Raw genomic sequence first — 13,048 nt, 5'->3', positions numbered from 1 at the left:
ATTGGGTATAATCGTCACATTCTTGAGGAATCCATTTGACCTCATCCTCATATAATCGTATTCCTAAGGTAAATCAAAAGAAAGAGTAAGGGTTAATTTTAACTACACTATCTACCAATATCTTTGTATATTGTGGTTTTTAGTAGATATAAAATCAAGATCAAGTGGGGATATAATCTACACAGCGATAGTTGCTCTATCTCCAAGGCAATTTTATAAAGAAAAAGTCCTCTCGAGGTCCGACCGTGTGAAGATATTTCTCTACGCCAATGACACGGCTCTCCTCTCATTTTCCATGGGTTGGGAGCTCGGGATCGTCTACATGCAACGTGCATTGGATGACTTCGAACGCTGGTACCTCGATAACCATGGCCAGAAAAGTAAGAATATCTGGAAGGGAGATCGACTGGCAAGCGCAGGTAAAGTACCTCGGTCTTCTGATAGACCGTAGGCTTACCTGGAACCTGCACATCACAACCGTGAAGGCAAAGATCGAGGGTCTGTACCCTGTGATCAACAGACGATCTAAACTGAGCCTCAAAAACAAACTTACGATCTACAACACGATGTTCAAGCCCGTCATCGTGTATGCTTCAGGCGTCTGGGGAGAAACGGCTCCGTCTAACATCTCCATTCTGGAGAGAGTACAAAGATTTACAGCTGCTTTCCATCAATCAGTCCATTCAGTCGAGGAATCGGCGAGTCTTTGACTGTGCGGAAACTCACGATAATCCGTTAGTTGAGGAAGCTATAGACTATGCTGTAGACGACCCCTCTCGATATAGAAGGTCCCGACACTCTGTCGAATGAGGCCCTCATGTCCCACCGTTAACGGACAATTTCCTTATTCATACCACCCCAGCCAGGTAGGGGTACACCGTGAAGGAAGGTACTGATTTCTGAGGATTTTCATACCACCACCACCCCTTAGTCATGAACCCATTTGTCCTTCTGGCAAAAATCAGCTGCCAGGGTAATTTCCCAGTATTCCGCCAATTGAAACAATTGGACTGGTTGAGCGTCTCTTAGACAAATACCACGTGAATCCACTGATAAAACAAAAAATTTTAGATTCACTCGCTATTTGTCTGTCTCAAAGTGATTCTCAGTTTGACAAAAAATTGTATTCATGCAGCGAATAAGGACTAATAATGGGGAACCTTTTGAGTCCCTTACTGGCTGAAATTTTCATGAATAACATGTATGAAATCCATAATAATAAGTTAACTAACCATTTCTTGTACTGGTACAGATACGTAGTCTGTTTTAATGGTACAGATAGGCAAGTAGGCACGTTCGTTGAATATGTCAATTTCATCCACTCGTCAATAAAAATCACCACTGAGAGAGAGGTGAATGAATCAATGAATCACTTCGACTCAACCATTACGAAAAATAACAATAAACAAGAATTTGCAATTTTCCACAAACCGTCTTACCCGGACATTATCATACATAATCCCTCCACACACCCTTACCGGCATGAAGTTGCTGCATTCATTAGTATGTTTCACATACTATTGAATATTCCTCTGTCTGAGATCAATTTCCAGAGAGAGTGAATGATAATCAATCAAATCGCGGTTAACAGCGGTTATAAGGTGAATATTATAGAATCCATTATTTTCAAAAAACTACAAAAGCAAGCCATGGATCGGATCTACCCAAAGTCAAGTTGCGATAACGTCAGTTATAGGACATTGTCATATTTGGGTGAAGCAACCAATAATATTACCCGTTTTCTTAAGAAATGATGCGTAAACGGAGCTTACAGAACGAATAGTAAGTAAGCAAATTTATTAAAAACAATAAAGACAGAAGTTCGGTATTGGATAGATCAGGAGTATATAAGCTGACTTGTGGCTACTGCCCAAAACTGTATATTGGCCAAACAGGGAGAACAATTTCCTAAAGAATTAAAGACAATAGAAGTTTGAAACTCAATCTTCTAGAATATTTTTCAAATGTGGAAACGTAGACAAACTCAAGTAAAACTCAGGTACTTGAAATTTAGGTACTTCAAATTGTAAAATTAGGTATATTGAGCATTGAATTCGCATAATATAGTTGATGGAGACATGCCCGAAGTGAAAATGTCACAATAAAGTGTTTTTGAATACGTTAGTTATGGATTTTCATCAAGTATTGATCAATTCCATCATATATGGTGAAGCTTTCAGTAGAGTAGAAACAAGAATTCAATTTTGATGAAAACCACTTCGTGAAAAATAAGAAGAAATGTATGACAACAAATTTCAAAATATTCATGCCTTCAGACTTCTTCATCTGAAAAAAGAAAAAATGGAGAAGATCCCATGAGTTTTGAGTCTTATTTAACAATTTGACATTGAAGTCAATGTATGTCAGCTTTTTCAGCACATTATAAAAGCTTACCAAAACTTTGAGTCTTAAAAATCAACTATTTTAAATATTTCTGCATGTCATACATTCGAAATGCTTCACGTGTAATTCTGTAAAAGACAACTTATTCACATCATTCACAATTTTCAGATTGAACTCGAACAATTTCCAATTTATCCTTTCAAGAATTTCACGTGGGACTCCCCGGTAAATCAACACGTCCTGTTTTCAAGGATGCCGCGCGGAAACTGTTAAAGCAGGACCATGATCACATGAGGGTGCGTCGCGACGCCTTGTAATGAATGCCACGCCCACCTCGAAGTGACTAAATTCCACAGACTGATTGAAAGTTGGGGGTGAATTGGATACGAATGAAAAACTAGTGTGACAGAAGTTATCGGCAAATAGAGAAAAACGAGAACTACCTGTGTCTTAAGAATGATGACGGACATAATGATAATGATAATAATAATGGATGGTAGTAATGAAAATGATACCAGAGAGACCTACACTTACTTACGGGTGGAATAACGTTACTCGCAAGAGGTAACAGTAACGAAGAACTCTTGCCGCGGTAAGTATCACCACGAACTCCAAAAGATCTGGTAGTCGGAACTGTCGGGGAAAAACAAAGTTGCTGCTATAGATATGCTTGCCGCTTTGATGTTACTCTACTCCTTTGGGGCATTCATTGTAAACCGTCACATACAGATATTATCATCCATAATTCGTCCACCCACCCGTATCAGCACAAAGTAGCAGCTTTCAACTGTATGATCCACAGACTGATAAATGTGTCCTTGTCAGAGGCGAATTTTAATAAACAACTGAACATAATAAAACAAATAGCCGTCAACTATGATCACGATAGCAGTCTAATACTTTCTTTATTATCAAAAAAGTTATACATCCAAGCTCTGAAGGAAGTTTATCCAATTTTAAGAAATGAGGATGAAAGTTATAGAACTTTAACCGTACTCAGGCCAACGCACTACAGATATTTCAGATTTTCTGCACAACAAAGGTGCAATTATTGCTTTCAAAACCAACAACAACTCTGGCATGCACAGTAAAAATAACAAAGATAAAAGTTCAGTTTCAGAAAAATCGGAAGTGTATAAATTATCATGTGGGTCATGTCCAATGTTTTATATAGGTCAAACTGAAAGAATGTTCAAAATTCGCGTAAAGGAACACAAAAATAGTTTCCAGAATGGAAAAATTAGTTCCACATATGTCACTCATTTATTTATTGAGGTATTTGAGTTCAACCATGAATACAAGCCCCTCCATTTCCAGAAGAAAGGTTACCCTGTTGGAGAGAATTGAAATAAACGAATTCAAAAACTCTCAATATCATATAAACGATCAAACTGAATTGAATAATTCGCCGTTATTGAATCTGTTCATTTCCAGGTGAAAATAGTTAAGTTTATTTACGGTACTTTCAAAAAATTCATTCATATAATTGATGAATTCATATCTGACCTTTTCAGGTAGAATAATTCATTAGAAAGTAGGCATACGAGTAGATAATTTGTTAGAGTATAAAATGGTTGTAATTCAGAAGTAACTTTCAGTTTACGCTTAAGGAAGCTATTGAATAGCGAAACACCGGTCGCGGTTTTTGTAAAACCCTCCATAGTGAAAATGATACAATGAGCTATATTAATTAGTTCTAGTGAAGTGGAATCGGGAGGAGTTGCATCAACTAGACGTGAAGAACCAAGTTTGCATCCCAAATCGTCCGTTCCATGGATGTACTTTCCCCAACAACAGGAGGGCCGTTGACCTAAGTGTTTGGAGTATCTACATGACAGAATGGTACTGGATGGAGCCTGTAAATTCATGAGGAGTTCGGAACCCTTTCTCTGTATGTTCTGCGACCATGAGAAAGCATGAATTGAAGCTCTCCTCTTCAAGACAAGCTGCCTGAGCTGGCTGAGCGGTTCAGTTTTTTGACAAGGAATGAGGTAATCACAGCTCTGTCACCAAGTTGGAACCCAATTAGCAAAATGTCCATATAGAAGTCGCAGATACCAATTCACTTTTTTGCCAACATGAGAATAATCCAATGCATTGAATCCTCTTCAATAACATCGAAGACAACAGCCTATCAAAACACCCGACTTCTCATTTTTCAGGCCGGGTGGGCTGGAGTCGGGAACTGAGGAGTACATAATGGCCTGCCATTATGGTGTTTTCAACACCCCAGTCTACCGCAATCGTGTTGGATGGGTATGGAGGTTTCTGATAACAGATGCAGGGCCTGAAGCCCTAAGGCAGTCTAAGGCAAAATATGATACACTGATGGGTTTCATTCAATTTAAAGTATATTTCTTTCTTTTCGAAGCATTCGTATAAAAAATTGCTCTCGCCTCAGCAATGACAACTAGGTAGGATCCATTCTCACAGATCTATTCAAAATGCACTTGTTAACTGCTAAAAGAACGCATGCGGATCCTTTGTGTTCCCCCATTTCTTCGTGAGGTTCTTTGACGTCAATTTTTGTTTAACCACATCTGATCATCAGTTCATTTTGAAACATGCCCCACTATTCATTGCTTGTTCGTAATTTTTTGGCCAAAATACACCGTAATCAAGGTCTCAGCCACCGTATTTACCAGATTCAGCCCCCTGCGCCTTTTTTCTGTTCCCAAAATTGAGGCGACTCATGAAAAAATAGCGTTTTGCGACAATTGAGGAGATAAGGATATACCAAAAAGTGTAGGTATGTCAGAATTGTTTCGAGGATCGGAAATAATGCTGGCACAAGTGCATACTATTTGAGAGGGACTACTTTGAAGGGGAAACATAGAAATTGAGGAATGAATAAATATTTTTTGTCAAGTCGAATGGCATAAAAAATAAATAGTTACCGAACGTCGGCAAAATGAGTCCAGTGGAGTGGCCAGCTGGATCACCTGATCTCACACCGATGGACTTCTTTCTGTTGGACACCTGAAATCGAAAGTGTTCTCTACTGAGCCTACAAATCTAGAACATCTGCGTCAAAGAATTGTTCGGGAATGCCGATTGCTGACTCCGGACATCTAGAATAATGTACGAAACGTTTTCGAGAGTAGACTGTATCATTGTATGGATCTAGGTGGAGGTCATTTTGAACAATATATCCGTTGATTTTGTTTCCACTAATTTCATTTTTTGTTGATGTCTTCATTAAAATGAACGATAGCGAATTCTCTGTTCAACGTTCAACATTTAATTTCTCAATAACGAGTGAACCAATTTCTAAAAAAGTTACAGAGGTAATAGAGGGATAAAATACCTTTCAAACGGTGTATCACCCGACCCCCCATGCCGAAGGGGGGTGAAGCTTCGGATATGATTTCTATATCAGCATTAGTCCCCATAGAAATAAAAATTGACATGTTCCTTGAATTCTTTGATTACACGTCCGTTTCTGACTTACAGAAGCTCAAGTTTTCGTTGAAGCGCCCTGTATAATCGCATTCTTTCAAATAAAGCCGTAGCATCAAAAGCTTCAGCGTGAGCTTGAATAAAATAAAATATATAAAGTTTTAATTAACGCAGTAGGTAAAGTTAGCTCATGCATTGTGATTTCGCTAATTAAATTATACGCTTGGCATGATGAAGCATAAACAACTCATGAAACGAAACTCAAAAGGCCATTTTCGGTACGAGCAGCATGAATTACACATGTCGGCGCGGTATTGCTAATAGGATTCCAAGTTCATTGAAACGTTTACAGAAGGTGGAAAACAAGATTAATTGTTTCTTTTTTTATTTGAAAATAACCGCATAAATCTTATTGTTATTAGCAGCGAAATAGTGTATAGTGTACCAAGTAAGAGTAGTGGACGTAATTGACCTTATCCCCGAGGTGCATACTATACTTTTTCTACGACTGACCATAGAAAGGAATGGTTCAATATATTTGTTTGAGATTATGGCTTTGGATAATGAACTCATTCAGTCAGCCATTCAGAACAGTACAAATCAAAAGACAACAAGACCTCACATTCAATATATTAAACAAAACCATACACATTCCTAGAAAAGATCTAACACAAAGAATAGTGCCTGATGCAGTACTAATACAGGCAAATTTACCTAAAGTACCTGAAATACCTGAGTTGAGACGTTCGGACCGTATAAAGAGGCAGACGAGAGGATGTGCCTAGAAGATGACAGTACGACCAGCTGTCGAAAGCGCTCACAGATAATTAATAGAAGATATAAAGCTTCAAATCCTTTTTGTGAAATTTAATATTAATATTAATATATATATATATATATATATACCTTTTTATTTCGGGCAGATATTGTATTTTTAAAGAAATATATACATTCATAACAATTGTTTTTTCATTTATATTCAATGGTGACAATTTGATTACTCCCATATTGATTTCAATTTAAGAGCCACCGGTAGACAGCTGTTTCAGCCTATTGGGCATCGTCAGTACCGGGCAGGCGGTCCTCGATTGAATAAATGTCATTCATAACAAACAAAATAACAAATCTACTATGACAAATGTTTAAATATATCCAGTAGTAACCAAGACATTCTCCAACAAATATTAGGGGAAGGGGAAGGGAAGGGGACAGTAAAAATAGATATTCCTTTGAATTATATTGTCAACAGACACATCGCACCCATCAATAAGACCGACTTGGCTTTTTAGCGGGGTTATTCGTGATATTCTTCAGTTTACTTCGAGAGCGCGTTGAATAAAAAGCTATACAACATGGAAGCTAGTTGTTCGGGAATCGTGGAGCGTCCGAAATTGTCACCATTGAATATAAAAACAATTGTTATGAATGTATATATTCCTTCAAAAATGCAATATCCGCCCGAAGTAAAATGTAAGAAGGAAGTAGTGCAGAAATGCGTGAGTATGACTGGTGTCAATAGATCGACAATTTTTAGAATTCTCAAGGAACTCAAAGAAAACAACAACTTTTACGAGCCGAAAATATCCACTGGTAGAAAGTGGTTATCGATGAAGAAGTCAAGAATTCTATTAGGAGAACAGTACACTCTTTTCACATAAAAAACGAAATACCTACATTAAATAAAGTTTGTCAGTTATTCGTGAAGACAGTTTTTTTCCTGATATAAGAAGAACTTGATTATGGAAGATATTACATGAGCTGAATTTCACTTTCGGAAAGCAAGATAGGAAGAGCATGTTAATAGAAAAATCAGAGATTGTAGAATGGAGAAGAAACTATTTAAGAGGAATAAAGAAAGCCAGAGCACTAGGAAGGTAACCATAAGTAACCAGACAGGGAGGCAATTGGACGGGTACTAAATGACATAAGACAAGGAATGCCATATAGGTAGGCCAGCACAGTACATGAAATAAACTATCTGGTGCTCTATAGATACCACAAAAAGACTGACATAAAAAAACAGAATAACAAACTGCTTTGATGGAGCTAAAAGGAAAAGTCATACTCAAACAGCTGATAACTTGTGCTGATGAATATGACCTGAGAGTAATGGTGAAAATATACCTAGATAGTCGTGGAAAAAGACATCTAAATTCAAAAATAATTCGCCAGGAAAAGATGTTGTACATTGTTTTCTAAAACGACATAAGACACGAATACTGACACGGCTTTGCAAAACATCAAGAGGTCTAGAGCAGCAGCTCCATCCGACACTCCGAATTCCTACTTTGACCATCTCGGTAAGAAGCTGGAGAATATACCACCATCCAATATCGTCAATTTCGATGAAACCAATTTATCATATGATCCTGGGAGGAAACGAATTATCACAAAGAGAGGATGTCGTTATCCTGTTATCCCGTCTCGTCCAAAAGCTGCACTTCAGTTATGTTCGCAGCTACTGCTGATGGCAAAGTTTCACCTTCTCATATCATTTACAAAGCCCAGAACATGTGCTAGATACAACTGAAATTCTAGTGGCTGATTTGACGTCATTAGCTTTGACGACTGGGTTACCAGAGTAGCAATTCCAGCATTGAAACTTGCCAGGAAAAAATTTCTCATTGATGACAATCTCTTGAGTAATTTTTCTTCAAAGACTGTTGATGAATGCTTACAACACAATATTTCCTTCATATTCCTGCCATCAAACTCATCTTATATGACTGCGCCTCGTAGTTGTGAATCTTTAAAAATCATTTAGGTATTCTGATACAATTGAACAACGAAAATGATCTCGATTGACTATTTCACCAGTATATTAATTCCTAAAAACCAAAGTTACCTACCGATCCTGCGGGAGAAGGAAATATTAAGAGCAGATAGTTGTTGGTTCACAGATGGATCGAAAACACCTTCCGGTTCTGGTGCAGGTGTTTTCAACCGCAGACCCAGGACAGAGTTATCTACCTGCCCACGAAGCTCTTGGCTCCCATCGAGCAACGTCTAAATTGGTAGCAAACTGCCAAAGAAGACTCTCCTCAATAGGAAGACTCAACAGATTGTCTCTGGTCTGGATTTCTGGCCATACTGGCCTGGAAGGCAATGCAGCTGCTGACTCTCTTGCAAAGGAGGGTGCTGTAAGCGGCTTCATTGGACCAGAACCTGTCATTGGCATCGCTTTGGGCTTTGCCAAACAAACACTTAACACCTGGATGGCAAGAAGAGTTATGGACTTCTGGCAGAATCTTTCAGGATTGGCTCACTCCAAGGCGTTTATTCACCCTTCGAAGCTTGATTCCAAACAGTTGTTGGACTACAGTAGGAATGAACTACGATGTCTAACAGGCCTTCTTACAGGTCACTGTAATTTGAATAATCACATGCAGAGACTTGGACTGTCGGAAGACAGTGTGTGTCGCCTCTGTCTGGAAAATGATGAAACTGCAGAGCATATACTTTGTGCCTACCCCGCTGGGGACTGAATTAGGTTCTTTGAGTTTGGCAGATCCGTACTCTCACCATCTGACCTGAAAGACCACTCACTGAACAAACTAATCGGCTTCGTCAAGAAGCTGGGTCTATTTGGCCGAGTGTGAATAGGTGTAAGCCACAATAAACCCTTATGGGTCGCGGTGGAGGGTCGAATAGACCCACTCACTTTAGACCTACCTACCGATCCCCTGCCAAAGATGTTGCTGCGGGAATTAAGGCACCAGATCTATAGAATGATACATCTATTTCTCTCATGTTGCTATATTTGTAATGAAAGTTTATATTGTTATTTTCGTAATAAACGTTTTGGTGGAATATTTTCTTTATTTTTCAAGAATTTTCTCATGACTTCACACTTGAAGATTAAATTTTATTGTTTCTATTCGACTTTTACATGGTTTACTAATAAATTGAGTGCTGTAACAAATGATATTTCCATTCACCCCGCTTGGAGGGTGAATAGAAATTCGCGACATTCCGAATTTTTGAAAAAAACTGTGACATTTTTTGACATTGCGATCTGAGTCCTTCTCATATATCAGCAATGACACACATTTTCCAATTTTTTCTGCAAAAACTGAGGAATTCTGTGAAAACTGAGAAATGGTTTTCCTAATCAACAGTAGAGCCTTTCCACTGGCGTAGTCCTATAAACTCCTGCGATTATGTGCAGAGCAGAATGTTGTTGGTATTGAATCCAATTGAAGTAATGTTCTTCGTTTAGCAGAAGCACATGCAATACAACCATAATCTAATTTAGAGCGTATCAAAGATATGTACAGCAGCAGCAGTTTTCAACTTTCTGCATCCCATTGTTTAGGAGCTAGGTGTTTGAGTACCTAAGTTTCTTTCTTTCTGATGTAGATATCTGACATGTAGCTCCCAATTGAATTGTTGGTCGAGTATCATCCCTAAGAATTTCATATGGGTTACGAATGTTAATTTTGTGTTGTTCATTTTGATCGTTGGTACGCTTTCGCATTTTTGGTGGTTTTGTAACAGTGTAGCTAGGTTATGGATATTCTTCCGTTTGACAAATAGTACCAAATCATCTGCAAATATTATTGCCTGATCGAGGTTTTAAAGGAGTGTAAGATGTCATTAAGTACTAGTAGAAATAGAGTGGGGCTTATTATCGAGCCCTGAGGAATTCCATTTTCTTGAATTTTGAACTGTGGTAATAAAGCAGTCTCGAAAGCTCTGTTAATATCGAAGTAGACTGCCATGAAACTCTCAGACAGAAACTGAAGAAAAACGTCCTCTTAAAAAAATTACTCTCATATAAACATTGAATTACACAAAATACAGGTTTTTATATTCATTTTGTACTCCAAACATTCTTCATGGAATTGAATTAGATATCATTCACAGGATTGCTACACAATATGGTATCTAAAAGAGATAAAATTTCATTGCCATCTTCAATGGCGGACATCCGATGTTTCGAAATAAGAGACTTGTCTTATTGCCTCTCCAGCACCAATGTCTATAACGATATGAAATATCTCCTGAAAATATTCAATTTAAATCAATGATTTTATTGATATTCCAAGTTCCGTGCTATATGTTCATTTTTATGTCGTGTCAATTGAAATCTAATACGACTTACTTTGTTGTGCTTTCAGGGAGCCAATGAATAGATTTGTTTGTTTTTATGACAATACTGATTTTTAGTGAAATTCATCAGCATGAGTGTTTACAGTATCAACTAACGAGAAACAAGTCTCAAGTGGTACAGACACTTGGCGTCGCTTACAAAAGTCTCAGTTCACTGCTTATGCACAGTCACGAAGGTTTGAATGGCACTTCAGGTAGGGCAGACAAGCAGAACAGAGAAAATTATAAAGTTGTGACGAGTTTAAGCACTTGTGACATAATAACGGTTTTTCTTTATTCGCCCTATTCATAGTTTGTTTTTAAACCGAAGTGAAATGAAAGAATCAATGTTACGTGTCCTCATCTCAACTACTTTCCCATGTAGGAATTAAAAAGTATAATATCTATTTCAATATACAAACAATAGGTTAATTGGATACTTTCAGGCGTCTAGACACTCCTGAAGAAGCTAATGAAAATAATGTGTTTGTAAACTGTTTTTCCGTCAACCAGCTGACGCACCCCTACGAACGACAACCCTAAGAAGTCAAAACTTGTGCGAACTAAGGATTAACGAGGTCTTGCCTTTTACGTGTGATTCCTAACACGAGTTGGACGTGAAAATCGATCGTTCTGCCTGGGGATTGAACCAGCACCCACGTCTAAATACTTGAAATCATGTACCACAAAAAAAAATACTTTTCTACTGATCATATCTTCACTGACTCGAAGCTACTAGATATCAGACTTATATACATGTACAATTTAATCTTGTATATCTACTAAAACAAAATGACACTTCGACCAATTAAACACGATGATAATAACCGCATTTAATAAAAGGGTAATGTACAAGTGACCGCGACAAAAAAATCCATTGGTCAACACTCAATAAAATACCACAGTGGAAAAATCTTCAATTTCTTACCAGACATGTACAAGACCTATATTTATACAATTAATAATATTAGCCTACTCAAAAACATTTTCAATATTAATAGGGATATGTTCAAAACGTTCTTATAAAAAAATAAAGACGACAATAGTTATCCCAATTTCAAAATATGTCATAGTTTCCTTGTATACCATTGCACATTTGCACTTCTCACTCAAATATACCTATCAAAGTACCTTAATTTAATATTATAATTATCTATTATACACTTCTAACTGTTTTATATGTACAGTAGGTATGCTATATTACAAATAATTGTATTGTTCTCAATTCAGCTCATTAATTATGCATTTCGTAATAGGAGTCCCACGTACAACTTCGGTTTTAGTGGGTTTCTCTGTCTTTGTTTGTACTACATTTCTTAATGTTATAAATTATTGTAATATTCAATATATGTATGTGTGAATAATGCTATAAATGTTATTATTATTATGAATGTTCTGTTATTATTACTGTATGTTTTGCATAACTGCTTCCAGGGAACATGATGGACCAATGTGGGTATTTATTATTCCAATAAAAACAAGGACAAGTTTCCAAAAGAAAGTTAAAACCCTATAAGAGAAAAACATTAGAAAATAGAACTCGATAGAATTGTATACACAAATATTCAATATTTTTAATACATCAGGGTTCGAAATGATTAAAAAAACGAAAACGGATTATCTCGGGCCCTTCGTTTCCAATTAAAAACCATTTTATGAACGAAGTTACCGACCACACTTTACCCAGCTAATATCACTTACCGCGCCAATTTTCCAATAAGAATTTCCCGTCGAGCCACGACGGGGAATTTTTCAATTTATGCATCAAATGAAAAAGTATTCCAGATCCAATTAGTCCGACCACGTATAATATTGTGCACCTGCCAGAGGAAAGTGATTACAGTTTTAATCGGTCGGGATGGATCAATATTTCAGTCACCAACAAATGTTCTGTTTGAAGTATTTACTTCATGTAGTTCAATTTGTGGTATGATTAGTAAATAGGTAGAAGAGGATTAGCAGAAACAATATGAAATGTGAGTCATGACGTGTGCTATACACTCGTACACACACAAATTCTCATGTATAAACAACATCCACCCGAGTCTCCCATTAGGCGATTCTTATTTTCAAATTTAAATGAAACAGTTTGTGCGATATATTATGGAAATTTTTATTCGTTTGAAAGACCAATTTGATGCTATTAGGTGTTGAATATAACCAGCGGCGGCTCGTCAGAAGAGGCTTAGCCTCCCTATAAATTTTGAGGCTATTC

General features: G+C 37.3%; 1 protein-coding gene across 2 annotated transcripts in view; it reads right to left on the bottom strand.

Annotated features, from left to right (window-relative positions):
- LOC111508779 (uncharacterized) overlaps positions 1-13,048 on the bottom strand; it is a 73,357-nt gene that overhangs the window by 37,071 nt on the left and 23,238 nt on the right. The window contains exon 1 of one of the 2 annotated variants that reach the window (XM_074169364.1): positions 2,395-2,587. The exons of the other annotated variant lie outside the window; for it this stretch is intronic. The gene's annotated coding sequence lies outside the window, so the exon portion shown is untranslated. Of the gene's footprint in view, positions 1-2,394; positions 2,588-13,048 lie in introns of those variants that run through there. 2 annotated transcript variants of the gene reach the window in all.

The sequence above is a fragment of the Leptinotarsa decemlineata genome, unplaced genomic scaffold (genome assembly GCF_025532065.1).
Source record: "Leptinotarsa decemlineata unplaced genomic scaffold, Ldec_3_MD MMD2_P_RNA_scaffold_5, whole genome shotgun sequence".
NCBI classification, from domain to species: Eukaryota; Metazoa; Arthropoda; class Insecta; order Coleoptera; family Chrysomelidae; genus Leptinotarsa; species Leptinotarsa decemlineata.
The sequence above is the reverse complement of the archived record's forward strand: the minus strand, read 5'-3'. Positions and strand labels throughout refer to the sequence as shown.